The 12,708-nt window shown below is 42.3% G+C and overlaps 1 protein-coding gene across 1 annotated transcript in view; it reads right to left on the reverse strand.

Annotated features, from left to right (window-relative positions):
• robo2 (roundabout guidance receptor 2) overlaps positions 1-12,708 on the reverse strand; it is a 1,412,536-nt gene that overhangs the window by 1,372,675 nt on the left and 27,153 nt on the right. The gene's annotated exons all lie outside the window — the stretch shown is intronic.

Below are 12,708 nucleotides of genomic sequence, written 5' to 3' on the forward strand. Positions count from 1 at the left end.
CAGGAGGGGGGGCCGGTTGGTCTGTATCAGGACGCACACCATCCGCCGGAAGGAGCAGGGAACGGTGAAACACTGGGTGAATGCGCATTGAACGCGGAAGTTGGAGTTTGAAAGTCACGGGGTTTAATTGCGCCACCACTGGATAGGGGCCAATGAAACGGGCATCTAACTTCCGGCAAGGGCGGTGGGAGGGCAGAAAGCGAGTGGACAGGAAAACCCGATCTCCTACCTTGATTTCGGGGCCCGGCTGGCGATGTTTGTCAGCGTGGCGTTTATAGTCCTCCTTGGCTTGGTCCAGTTGCTGGAGCAAAAGTTGTTGCACCGCTGTGAGTTCCTGCAGCGTATTCCGGTTTACGTGACAGGGCGTCTGCTTGCTTGGTTTGGGCTGGGGTCACATAATGGATCTGGAAGTTGAAACGTTCAAAGAATAAAGCCCAACGTTGCTGCCTCTGATTTAGTTTGCGGGCAGTTCTTAGATGTTCTAGATTACGATGATCAGTGTGGACTTCAATGGGAAATTTGGCCCCTTCTAGCCAATGTCTCCAAGTTTCAAAGGCTGCCTTTATGGCCAGTAGTTCTTTTTCCCAAATGGTGTAATTCCTCTCTGGTGTGGTTAGTTGACGAGAATAAAAGGCACAGGGGTGGAGGTGATCTCCCACCGGTTGTAAGAGTACAGCCCCAATTGCCACATCAGAGGCGTCCGCTTGCACCACAAAAGGGGTTCCAGGATTTGGGTGCTGTAGAATTGGCTGGGAGGTGAATAGTTTCTTTAGTTGCTGGAACCCTTTCTCTGCTTGATCAGTCCAGCGGAAAGGCTGCTTTCCACGGATGCAGCTAGTGATGGGGTCGGACCAGCGGGCAAAATCTGGAATGAACTTGCGGTAGTAGTTCGCGAACCCCAAGAAACGCTGCACCTCTTTCTTGTTAGTTGGCGCCCGCCATTCCAATACTGCTGAAACTTTGGCTGGATCCATGGAAAGCCCTAGAGGCGAGATGCGGTAACCAAGGAAATCTACCTCTTGTAGATCAAAAGCGCATTTTTCCAGCTTGGCATAAAGTCCATGATCCCGCAATCGTTGTAACACCATTTTGACGTGGTTCTCATGTTCTGATTGTGATCTGGAAAACACCAAAAAATCGTCCAGGTAGATTATCAAGAACCTGTCTAGATAGTCCTGAAAAATGTCATTGACAAAATGCTGGAACGTTGCGGGGGCTCCGCATAAACCGAAATTCATAACTCGGGACTCAAATAATCCGAATTTGGTCTGGAAGGCGGTCTTCCACTCGTCCCCTTCCCTGATGCGAACTAAGTTGTAAGCCCCCCGAAGATCCAGCTTGGTGTAAACCTTGGCTCCTCGAAGCCGATCCAGTAGATCCGAGATTAAAGGCAGGGGATAGCTGTTCCGCTTGGTGATATTGTTCAATGCTCTGTAGTCCACCACCAAGCGTAGTTCCCCTGACTTCTTCTTCACAAACATCACTGGGGAGGCGGCTGGGGATTGAGAGGGTCTGATGAATCCCTTGCGAAGGTTTGTCTCTAGGAATTCCCTGAGAGCTTCTTGCTCTGGTTCAGTCAGGGAGTAGAGATGCCCTCGCGGGATCGGGGCCCCCTCCACCAAGTCAATGGCACAGTCATAAGGTCTATGTGGGGGTAATTTTTCGGCTTCTTTCTCATTGAATACATCCCAATACTCGGAGTACTTCTTTGGCAAGGTGATGATGGGCTCGGTGTCTGTGGCATGGCATACCTTGGCTACGAGGCAATGGTTTTGGCAGTACGGTGAAGCAAACTGCAGTTCTCTGTTGGACCAGGAGATGTTAGGGTCGTGGAGAGTCAGCCATGGAATTCCCAAAATCACAGGGAAATGGGGAACCTCGGTAACAAAGAAGGAAATCTCTTCCATATGTTCCCTTATCCACATCCTGGTGGGTTCCGACCACTGACTTACGGGGCCCGTCTTGAGGGGACGGCCGTCTATGGCTTGCACCACACGGGCATTCTTGAAATCATGATATTGTAATCCCAGAGAGTCGGCATACTCTCTATCGATGAAATTGTTGGTAGCTCCAGAGTCTATCATGGCGTGGATCATGACGGGTCCCCTTTTTGCTGACCATAATGTGACCACGAGAAGGAACAGGACCCCGGTTGGCGGCTCTTGGATGGATTTTTTGACCGGGTTGGCGAGCCCCTCTACACCCGGTCGTTGGCTTCCCCCGCCGGCTGTGTGCCAGTCGGCTCAGACGCCTTCGTCTCCGTGGAGGACGCCGCCGCAAGACGGGCGGCAGGCTTCCCTTTGGCTGGGCACTCTCTGGCGAAGTGGCCCCCGTTCCCGCAGTACCAGCAGAGGTTTAAGCGTTGACGACGGGCCTTCTCGGCGGCATCTAGTCTGGGACGCACATTGCCCAACTGCATCGGCACCTCCTCGCCTCCTCTGGGGTATGGGGTTGGCGGTGGGGGTCTCCACACCGGACGTGGCTGAACGCTGGCGGGAGCGGGGGGTTTTGCCCCGGCTCTACTGCCCTGGCCTCGAACCCACTGTTTCCTGTTGGCAATCATGACTTCAGCCCGTAAACATTGATCAATGAGTGCCTCGAGGGTCTGGGGAGGATCCACCTTGGAGATTTCTTCCAGCATTTCAATGTTGAGACCCTCCCGGAATTGTCCCCTGAGGGCTACATCGTTCCAGCCGGTGTTGTGGGCCAGCACTCGGAACTCGGCTATATACTGAGACATAGGTCTGTCTCCTTGGAAAAGGCGACGGAGTTTGTGACCGGCTGCCTCCAAATTGTCCTCGATTCCCCAAGTCTCCTTGAGGTGGTCCAAGAAGTGTTGCGCTGATCTTAGGTGTGGAGAGGCTTGGTCGAACAGTGCCGTCGCCCAGCTGGCCGCTGGCCCGTCTAGAAGACTGTAAACCCATGCCACTTTGATGTCTTCTTGGGGAAACTCGGCAGCACGGGCCTCCAGATAAGCTTGACATTGGCGACGGAAGACATGAACCTTAGAAGCTTCTCCAGTAAACTTGGTTGGCAACGCCATGGCCGGAAGACGAACTCCGCGTTCCTTCAAACCCCTTATTTCTCCATCCTGTGCATTGAGCTTATCACGGATTCGGTCCACCTCTTCCTTGTCGATGGTGTAGGTAATCGGCTGGCCGCTCGGCCCAGGTACGGTTCCGGTAGACATTCTGACCGAGGTTAATTGGTGCTTAGGGTGGCGGAGTCAAACTGTCACGACCCAGGCTGCAGAGCACCAATAACCATACACAGAGGCCAGAATCTATCTAATATCTTTATTGTAGGAATAATAAAGTTAATAAAAACAAGTGTAGAAAATAGTCCAGAATTAGACCTTTCAGGAAAGGTCAGAATTAGTCCAAAAAAGCAATGTCCAATAAGAAATATTAAGGTCCAAAGTTGTAATCCAATAACCGAAACACTCACTTTGCCAAGCAAAGTGAGGGGAGATGACAAGGTCCTTTAGTCCATGAAACTTGAGCGAGGCTAGGAAATAACTTGATACTTGAAACAAGGCTTGAACGTGGAACAAGGTAACTAAGAACAAGAACAAGGTCCGTGGAATAACTTGATAAATCCGTGGAACAAGGCAAGGATTGATCCTGGGAAACAAGGCAAAGTCCGTAGATAAACAAAGGCTGGGAAGCAAGGCGAAGGCTGGATAACAAGGCAAGGCTTGAGCAGGAGCGAGGCTTGAACCGGAGCGCGCTGTCCAGACACAACTCGCTCCGTAGGCTGACGAATTGACTCCGCGAAGTTACTACGCGGGTAAAACACCTAAATAGAGACTAGCTTCCCGCCGAAGCAGTTCTCTGGGAATCAGAACCGAAAGCTAACTCTGAGACCAGATGTGAGACTCCCCAAAGATTCTCATGAGAAGCAGTCTTAATTGGCCACATTCTTAGCTGCAATCCTCGCACTCCTGCGCGAAGCTGAATCTAAACTTCTCTGTTGTTTACAAAACTCCCGGCGCAAGAATACGGGAGAAGTAGGCTCTGGGCTTGTTTGACATACTTCTGGGAGACAACTTTCTTGCAGGTGCAAGGTTCCCAGATCTGCCTGGGAAAGATCTGGCTGAGAGGAATCCAGTTCAGACTGGGAAGGTAAAAAACCCAAGTTTTCATCTTCATCTGGAATTACAATGTCCTGAGCAGGACTACAAGGCCCATGGGTCATCACAGGCCTGACCAAGGCAGAGTAGAGGGGGAGCATGACTTCCCTGGATCTAGACGCTATATCCCTATTGATGCAGGCCAAAATCCCATTGGCTTTCTTAGCAGCCTCATCACATTGCTGGCTCATGTATAACTTGTTGTCCACAAGGACTCCAAGATCTTTTTCACATGTACTGCTGTCTAGCCAGGCGTCCCCCATTCTGTATCTTTGCATTCCATTTTTTCTGCCGAAGTGAAGTATCTTGCATTTGTCCCTGTTGAACTTCATTTTGTTAGTTTCGGCCCATCTCTCTAGTCTGTTAAGATCGTTTTGAATTCTGCTCCTTTCTTCTGGATTGTTAGCTATCCCTCTCAGTTTGGTGTCATCTGCAAACTTGATGATCGTGCCTTCTAACCCTTTGTCTAAGTCGTTAATAAAGATGTTAAACAGAACCGGGCCCAGGACGGAACCCTGCGACACTCCACTTGTGACTTCTTTCCAAGATGAAGACGACACATTGGTGAGCACCCTTTGGGTTCATTCGCTCAGCCAATTACAGATCCACCTAACCGTAGTTTTGTCTAGCCCACATTTTACTAGTTTGTTTGCCAGAAGGTTGTGAGGGACTTTGTCAAAGGCCTTACTGAAATCTAGGTACGCTACATCCACGGCGTTCCCTGTATCGACCCAACCCATAACTCCATCAAAAAACGAGATTAGATTAGTCTGGCATGACTTGTTTTTGGTAAATTCGTGTTGACTATTAGCAATGACTGCATTTGTTTCTAAGTGTTTGCAGACCACTTCCTTAATTATCTTTTCCAGAATCTTGCCTGGTATCGACGTGAGGCTGACTGGACGGTAATTGTTTGGGTCGTTCTTTTTTCCCTTCTTGAAGATAGGGACCACATTTGCCCTCCTCCAATCTTCTGGGACTTCTACCGTTCTCCAAGAACTCTCAAATATGATTGCCAGTGGTTCTGAAATAACTTCTGCTAGTTCCTTCAGTACTCTTGGATGTAGTTGATCTGGACCTGGCGACTTGAATTCATTTAGAGAGGCCAGGTGTTCCTGGACAACTTGTTTCCCTATTTGGGGTTGGATTTCCCCCAATCCTTCGTCCATTTCATGTTGCTGAGGTTGAAGATGGCTTTCTTTTTGTGAGAAGACCGAGGTAAAGAAGGCATTAAGCAGTTCTGCCTTTTCCCTGTCCCCTGTCGCCATCACCCCATCTTCTCCTCGCAGAGGCCCTATTGCCTCCTTTTTCTTCCTTTTTCTACCAACGTAAGCAAAAAAGCCTTTTTTGTTGTTTTTAATGTCCCTGGCAAGCCTGAGCTCATTTTGCACTTTAGCCTTGCGAACCTTTTTCCTACAGGAGTTGGCTATACGTTTGAATTCTTCTTTGGTGATTTCTCCCCTTTTCCACTTCTTGTGCATGTCTCTTTTGAATCTTAGCCCGGTTAGAAGTACTTTGGACATCCATTCTGGCTTCTTCGCATGTGCCATATTTTTTCTTTGTTGGCACTGTTTGCATTTGCGCCTTGAGTATTTCACTTTTAAAAAACTCCCTTGATATAGTGTGTGGTGAGCCCAATATGGGTTTGTAGCTGTGTAGCCAGAAATTTTACCAGGTTGTAAGTTGGTGATCCAGTGGCACTCACAATGGGTCTGAGTGGGATGGAGTCCTTGTGGATTTTTGGGAGTCCGTAAAGCCTGGGTGGGAGGGCTTCTGATTTGCATAGCTGTTGGTGTATGTCGAGGTTGGTGGAGGAGTTCTTGATCAGAGTGTTAGTTTTTCTGGTGATTTTGTTTGTTGGGTCTTGTTTTAGTTTATTATATATTGTGGGATCCAGAAGTTGTCTGATTTTTTCTTTGTACTGTTCTATTTCCATGATCATCATGGCATTCCCCTTGTCAGCTGGGAGAATGACGATTTCTGGATCTGAATTGAGATCTTTGATGGCCTGTCTTTCTTTCTTCATTATATTGCTGGGGGGAAGTTTTGCCTTTCTCAGGATCCTTGCTGTTTCCATTCTTACCTCCTCCGCTTCTTCAGTGAGTTGTCTGTCAGTCAGGTTGATGATGGTCCGTCATTTATCCAGTTCTGTTTTTGGCTGTTGCTTACAGCATTTGACAATTTTTTTGTTTTTTTTCTTTTGGTGTGGAGAGCCATGTCTTTCTCCATTTTTCTGTAGGTGGGGTTGTCTATTTTATCCCAGTCCTGGGTGTTCATCTTTTGGCTGATGTTGATATGGAGGTGCAGCAGTTCTTTAAAAACTCAAAAATCAGAACAGTAAATAAGAAGCAACACTCTGAAAACAGAGGAGTTCCAGACATGAATCAACCAGTGGCAGCTAATGACTCTGAACAAAGGATACCCCCAGGCAGGAAGAAGCCAGAAGATGAAGCTATTCAATGCTAATTAAGGTGATTAACTACAACATTCACACTGGCCTCTAACTGACAAGAGTTCTTCTTTCACCCTGGACTTTCCACAGATATATATAAGCCTTCCTTGCTTAGGTTCTCCATACCTCACAAGCTCTGAGGATGCCTGCCATAGATGTGGGCGAAACGTCAGGAGAGAATACTTCTGGAACATGGCCATATAGCCCGGAAAACATAAAACAACCCTGTGATCCCAGCCATGAAAGCCTTTGACAACACATCTGTTATGTTATTGGTACAACCCAAAACTTGATTTGACATGACATAGCAACTGTCTGTAATGGATATAAGTAACCTTCTTGGGGGGAAAATATGATTCTCATTTTCTACTATACAATAGGGAAAGGTTCCATTTCTTGAGTGATTAAATGCATTTATTCATGAAGTCATTGAACAAATATAAGTACTGTTGTAAGTGACAATTGGACACATACGACATACCTTGCCATTTGAGTCCTCAAATAGATTAATTTCTCATTCTTCTGGCTTAAGTCCTTACCTCTTCTTCTTTTTGATAGAAATTATTTGAACCCATGTTAAACTTCTGAGAAGTACTCAGCTGAATGTCAATGGAAAACAGACTAGACAATTAACCTTAGTATTATTATCTCTGTGATTGGGTTTGACCTTACACTGAGACCATTAATTCTTCCTTTCATTCCATTCGATTGGCTTGCAATTTGATTTTCTTATTCTCTTTTTTAATTTTCCCCTAAAATCTTGGCTAGAAAACGTAACTGGTATTCAACAGTAAACTAACACTATCCAAATATGTTTTCCAGTCACATTTGTCAGTATTTTGTGACTAGGTTTGCAAACATTCTAGAAGTCACTGACAGTTACAAAAGTAATGATTCAATCAATCCTTTTCAATTAGACAACAATTATTTTTTTAAAAACCAAAAATAATAATTTATGGAATGCCAATGTTCACAGTTTGTTTTGCACATATTTATTATGATTTTGAAAAGTTTTTGAGCTTTCAGCAATCAAATATATGCATCTATTTAGACCTTTGGGAGTTTTAAAACTGAATAGATCTCCCCTTTCTTTGTCATTACAATTAGTTTAGAACGGGATGTATCCACATACAAGTAGATCAATTTAAATTTTGAAAATTAAAACCCAACACAAATTTCAATTCATTAAAAAAACACTTTTTTAGTTAATTATTTTTAAAATATGTTTGCAAATAAATGCTCAGTGCAAAACGGGTTATGCAAAACTGGTTTTAAAACAGTGCGTTTACTGAAAAAATTTCATTTCATGATTCTACTAGACTGACACAACGTGAATAGACCTCTTCAGCTAAAGCAGTAATTTCTGATTTCTGATTTGAACTGATGTAAACTGCAATAAACATGAATATATAAGCAACATTTCAGCAAATTTACATTAGTACACTTAGATCTTGTATGAGCTCCAAGATTGAAACTTGCTATATTTTATCCATCACTGTATCATTCTTTTCATTGCCAATTCTCTTTATTTCTATAATGCGTCCCTGATTAATACCAATATAGCTGCCAAAAATATGTCTGAGAAAATACATCTGTTTTGTTCTCTTTGAGTATGCCTTATTTTAAAATAAAAAGCTTTCTTCCCATTAACATTGATTTTAAAATATATTCAGTTTTTTAAAAACCATATAAGCATTAAGGTGTGGTTTTCATTGTTCAAAATGTATGCTATATTATACATATGTACAAGTTAACTTCATGTTGAGCATGCTTTGATTGTGCTTTTCCTGCATGGCATGGGGTTGGACTAGATGGCCCATGTAGTCTCTTCTAACTCTATGATTTTATGTATAAGTTTGGGGTCAAAATTATGGATTTTGATATGGTCTTTGGATAAGCAAAGTGAGGAAAGCACCAATGCCACCACAGAGGGCCAAGCACCCCTGGCCACTGCCACTGCCTCATCCAGGCACTCAAAAAGGCAAAAGCGATGCTACCCTGTTTCCCAGAAAATAAGACAGTGTCTTATATTAATTTTTGCTCCCAAAGATATGCTAGGTCTTATTTTCAGGGGATGTCTTATTCTTCCATGAAGAAGAATTCACATTTATTGTTGAACAAAAAAATTGAACATTTATTATATACTGTACAGTAGTTGTTATCACAAACCAGCATAACCAAACTGTGAATCCTATCAAGAATTTCTTGTTACTACCATTATTTCCATGTACAACAATCTATAGTACATACATTTAACGATCCTGCATGCTTTGTTCTGTTTGGTGGGCATGCTACCAAACAAAAACTTTGTTAGGTCTTACTTTTGGGGGAGGCCTTATATTTAGCAATTCAGCAAAACCTCTACTAGGTCTTATTTTCTGGGGATGTCTTATTTTCGGGGAAACAGGGTATGGCCAAGATAGTAAAAAAAGGTTGGTGCTTCTTTTATATTGATATACAGAACAGACTAACCCATGGATAAGTCAATCCAAGTTTGGGGGTTGGTTTCTTTTACTAAAATTTCTAGACTTACACATGAGTATAATGGGTAACTAAGATGATAATTAAGTGTTACCTTCACTGGCCGGCATTTCACCATTAATTATGTGATAGATGGAAGCCTACGAAATACCTCTGGTATTTCTTAAAACATCCAGCTTATCTTTTCTCACAGAATGGGTCCATTTACCCAGGCACCTAAATCTGGAGCCAGTCTGAAACTTTATGCCAGTTCCCTTGAAAGATGATCCACCTGAGCAGAGATCCAGCATGGTCTCCCTGACATCAGGGGTGTAGGCAAAACATCCACCACCTAACCATGCTCTGAGTACAAAGAGGTTACTTCCAACTTTACCAATTAGCTGAACACAGGTCATAAGAATCCTGGATGCAGAACCTGTTACCAGGTGAGAGTATAGCGGAATCAGTAGCATCCAGATAACACCATGTGCAAAAGACTCAGACCAGGCAGAGGAATTGAAATGAACAAAGGAAACTTTACTCTTGCTCGTTGAGTTGAAATACAAAAACAGTTCTGCAATCAAACTACAATGTCCATGTAGTTGCATAAGATCAATAACTAATCAATCAGCTTTCAATATATACAGCATAGCATATTCAAAACAGCTACTTGACCGTAGCTAGAGAGAGCATGTCCTTTTCTGTGCTCTCTCTTGAAGCCCAGATTTCCAACTGACAATCTCAGCCACCTGCTATCAAACAGATACATTGTTTTAGGCGTGGCTTTGCCTCTGCAAAAAGGCTGAGCTCTTTTGCAGAGTTCCCTTTGCAAACCAACTTTTTCAAGGATTTCTTTGCAAGGATTTCTTTACACACACACATAGCAATTTGGTGCAATAGAACCCATGTCAACCCCATATACACACTAATAATTAAGCAGCAAAAGAAAATGGATAGATGCAGCAAAGCTGAGAAAGAACTGCAGAGTCTGGGGACAGGGCTCTAGCTAGAGGGGGCGCTTAAGGGTTCTAACCCCCCCCCCCAAACCTGGTTTACTCATGAATTTTAACTAGTTAACCAATTTATAAGTTTTATTTTATTTCGTGTCAAAAGCATTGTATAATAAATAAGTTTAAAAGTGATAAAATAAAGGAATCACAAACATCTAAATAGTTTTGGACCAAAAGCGGGCAACAGCAATCGCATTGTCCGTAGCTTTAAACAACTCCTCCTCCGTGCATGAGGCAGGCCATTGTGGGCAAGCATACATATGAGGAGTTGTTTGTTCTGCTCCACAGTCACACAAGGTAAAAGATTCCTCCAGGTAGTGCCATCTTGCCAGGTTGTCTTTTGATCTGCCCACTCCGCTTTTTTAACCTAACACATTTCAGGTTTTTTTTTAACTTTTACCCCCCCCCCCTTTCTGGCTACAGCCCTGTCTGGGGAAGCACACTGGGATTTAAACTTCCTTGTGTAGTGTCTTCCCAGATGATAAATGACTACTTCCATCAGCTCTCACTTTTATGCAGGCTAGTATGGACTGATATGAATTGTCGCCCAATCACATCTGAAGGGCCTAATTTTCCTAGACTTGATTGAAAGTATGGTCTGGGGAATCTGGACCGAATCAAGCCATTCATGGTAAGTTTGCAAAAGGCCATGTTCCCAGAAATGGAATTTCTACATATTAGCTGGATTATTAAAGGGCTATTCTGAACGTTCTATTTCCAAGATATTCCATTATAATCTTAACTCTATTACAAAATGAGAATTCCCTTCTTTCACATTTACAAACTTTACTGAATGTGAGTACTGATTGAATTCATCATTCAGCAAAGCAAAGATACTAAATAGTGAAAAATGCTTTACTGAATATAAAATAGCCACCTTTGTTGAACTTAAGAGAGAATTATACTACAGTTATAAGAAGAATTACAAAGATATATTAACACAGAAGATTCCCCATCCCTTCCCCACACTTCCTTTTGAGTTTAAATTAGCAAACTTGATTGTTTAGATCAGCTTGGTGTTTTTGTAACTTTTCATGGCTGTGTGCCTACATTTGTAATGCTATCAGTTATATTTTGGCTCAATTTCAATGTGATGCCAGACGTGTAAAAAAAGAAAAAGAAAAACAGTAGCAGCTGTATCCAAGGCATTCTCCAGATGTCTGATTTATCTTTTTATCAGGTCTAAAACTGAAATTCAAAAACAGTTGGTATACCAGCATGGAAATTTCTTACAACATAGGCTGAATGCCATGCTTTCTATCTCTATGGATCACTTATGTGTGATACCTTTATAAAGCCTCTTCTCTGCAGTTCTACCTGCCATCCCTATTCACAATATAGGTTTCTTTTTCAGGTACTGCAGACAGGACCTATAACAGGAGCAAAGACTTATGCTATTGTGTTTCACCCCAATTCTAATCCATCTCAACAATTGCTATACCCAGTTTGAAATAGGGCTAGACTTTTTGAACAAGGATGTTTTTAATTAGAGGTTTACCTGAATCAAAATCTCACACTATCATCATCCAAAAGTCCTAGTGCTGCATACATCACGTTCAACCAATTTTAACAAGATTCCAAAAATATGAAACCTCATTCAAGTTTTTTAAAGCCTGAACACAATGACATAAGATTGAATTGTAACCAGAATGCCAGTCTCAATGTTAGACAAGAGGCAATGGGTAATTTCAAATGGATATAAGAAAATTAAACAGTTGTCATCTCTTTTTTCCTACTTCTGTATTCTTTTCTTCCAAAAGAGGGGGAAACTAAACGGAGCAGAGAAACCCTCCTTAGATTTCAGAAACGGTTCAAGTAATCAGACTACTTGCCACTGTAGTTCTTCCAAAGTACTTGCTAATTGCTATTAAAACATAAAAAATAAAACTTTGACCTCTGGTAGAACCCATTTTGTGTTCATGCTATAGAATTAATGACAGCAATTCTTTAGACCCAATTTACAATTATACCTCTGCAGCATATTCTTTAAATGAAATTCTTACAAGGGTCAAGTGAACAATATCTCTACTATAACTTGTAGAAAGCATGCTGTTGCCCTCATTACCAAAACTATAAATAACTACAACAGAATAAATGCTTATTAAGTCACAAACTATGCATTAAACAATGCATTTCAATAACAGTTGCAAATCAGCTTGTTAATATACACCTGTATTATAAACAGTAGAATACTTTGACTATTCAGTAAGTTCAAAATTACATTCAAAATCATAAACAGCATCACAATCCAACACAAGTGAAACAAAACAAAAAAAAATAACAGAAGCAGATACTGCTAAATCACAATCCTGTAGTTAAAATGTAGTTCAACAATAGCAAATTCAGAATTTTGCAATGAATAGACAATATCAAAAGCCTGAAAATATGCACCTATACTTTAAACAGCAGAGAGTTTGCCCATTCAATACAAGTTCTAAAGAATGTCATAAGCAGAAACACCTCAAACTACATTTTAAAAATTAGCATATAGCTCAAATGTTCCAGTTATCTCCAGTTATTTCAAAATCTCAGACAGTATTGATGCAGCTCTCAATTTCTGAACCACTGCTTTAATCTAATGCTGTATGGATATAAGCCCCGTCGAATCAATCCTTCTTTAATTTCCATTCTTTCTAATATAGGAAAAATTTTAA

This window comes from Anolis carolinensis, chromosome 3, assembly GCF_035594765.1.
Source record: "Anolis carolinensis isolate JA03-04 chromosome 3, rAnoCar3.1.pri, whole genome shotgun sequence".
Lineage (NCBI taxonomy): Eukaryota > Metazoa > Chordata > Lepidosauria > Squamata > Dactyloidae > Anolis > Anolis carolinensis.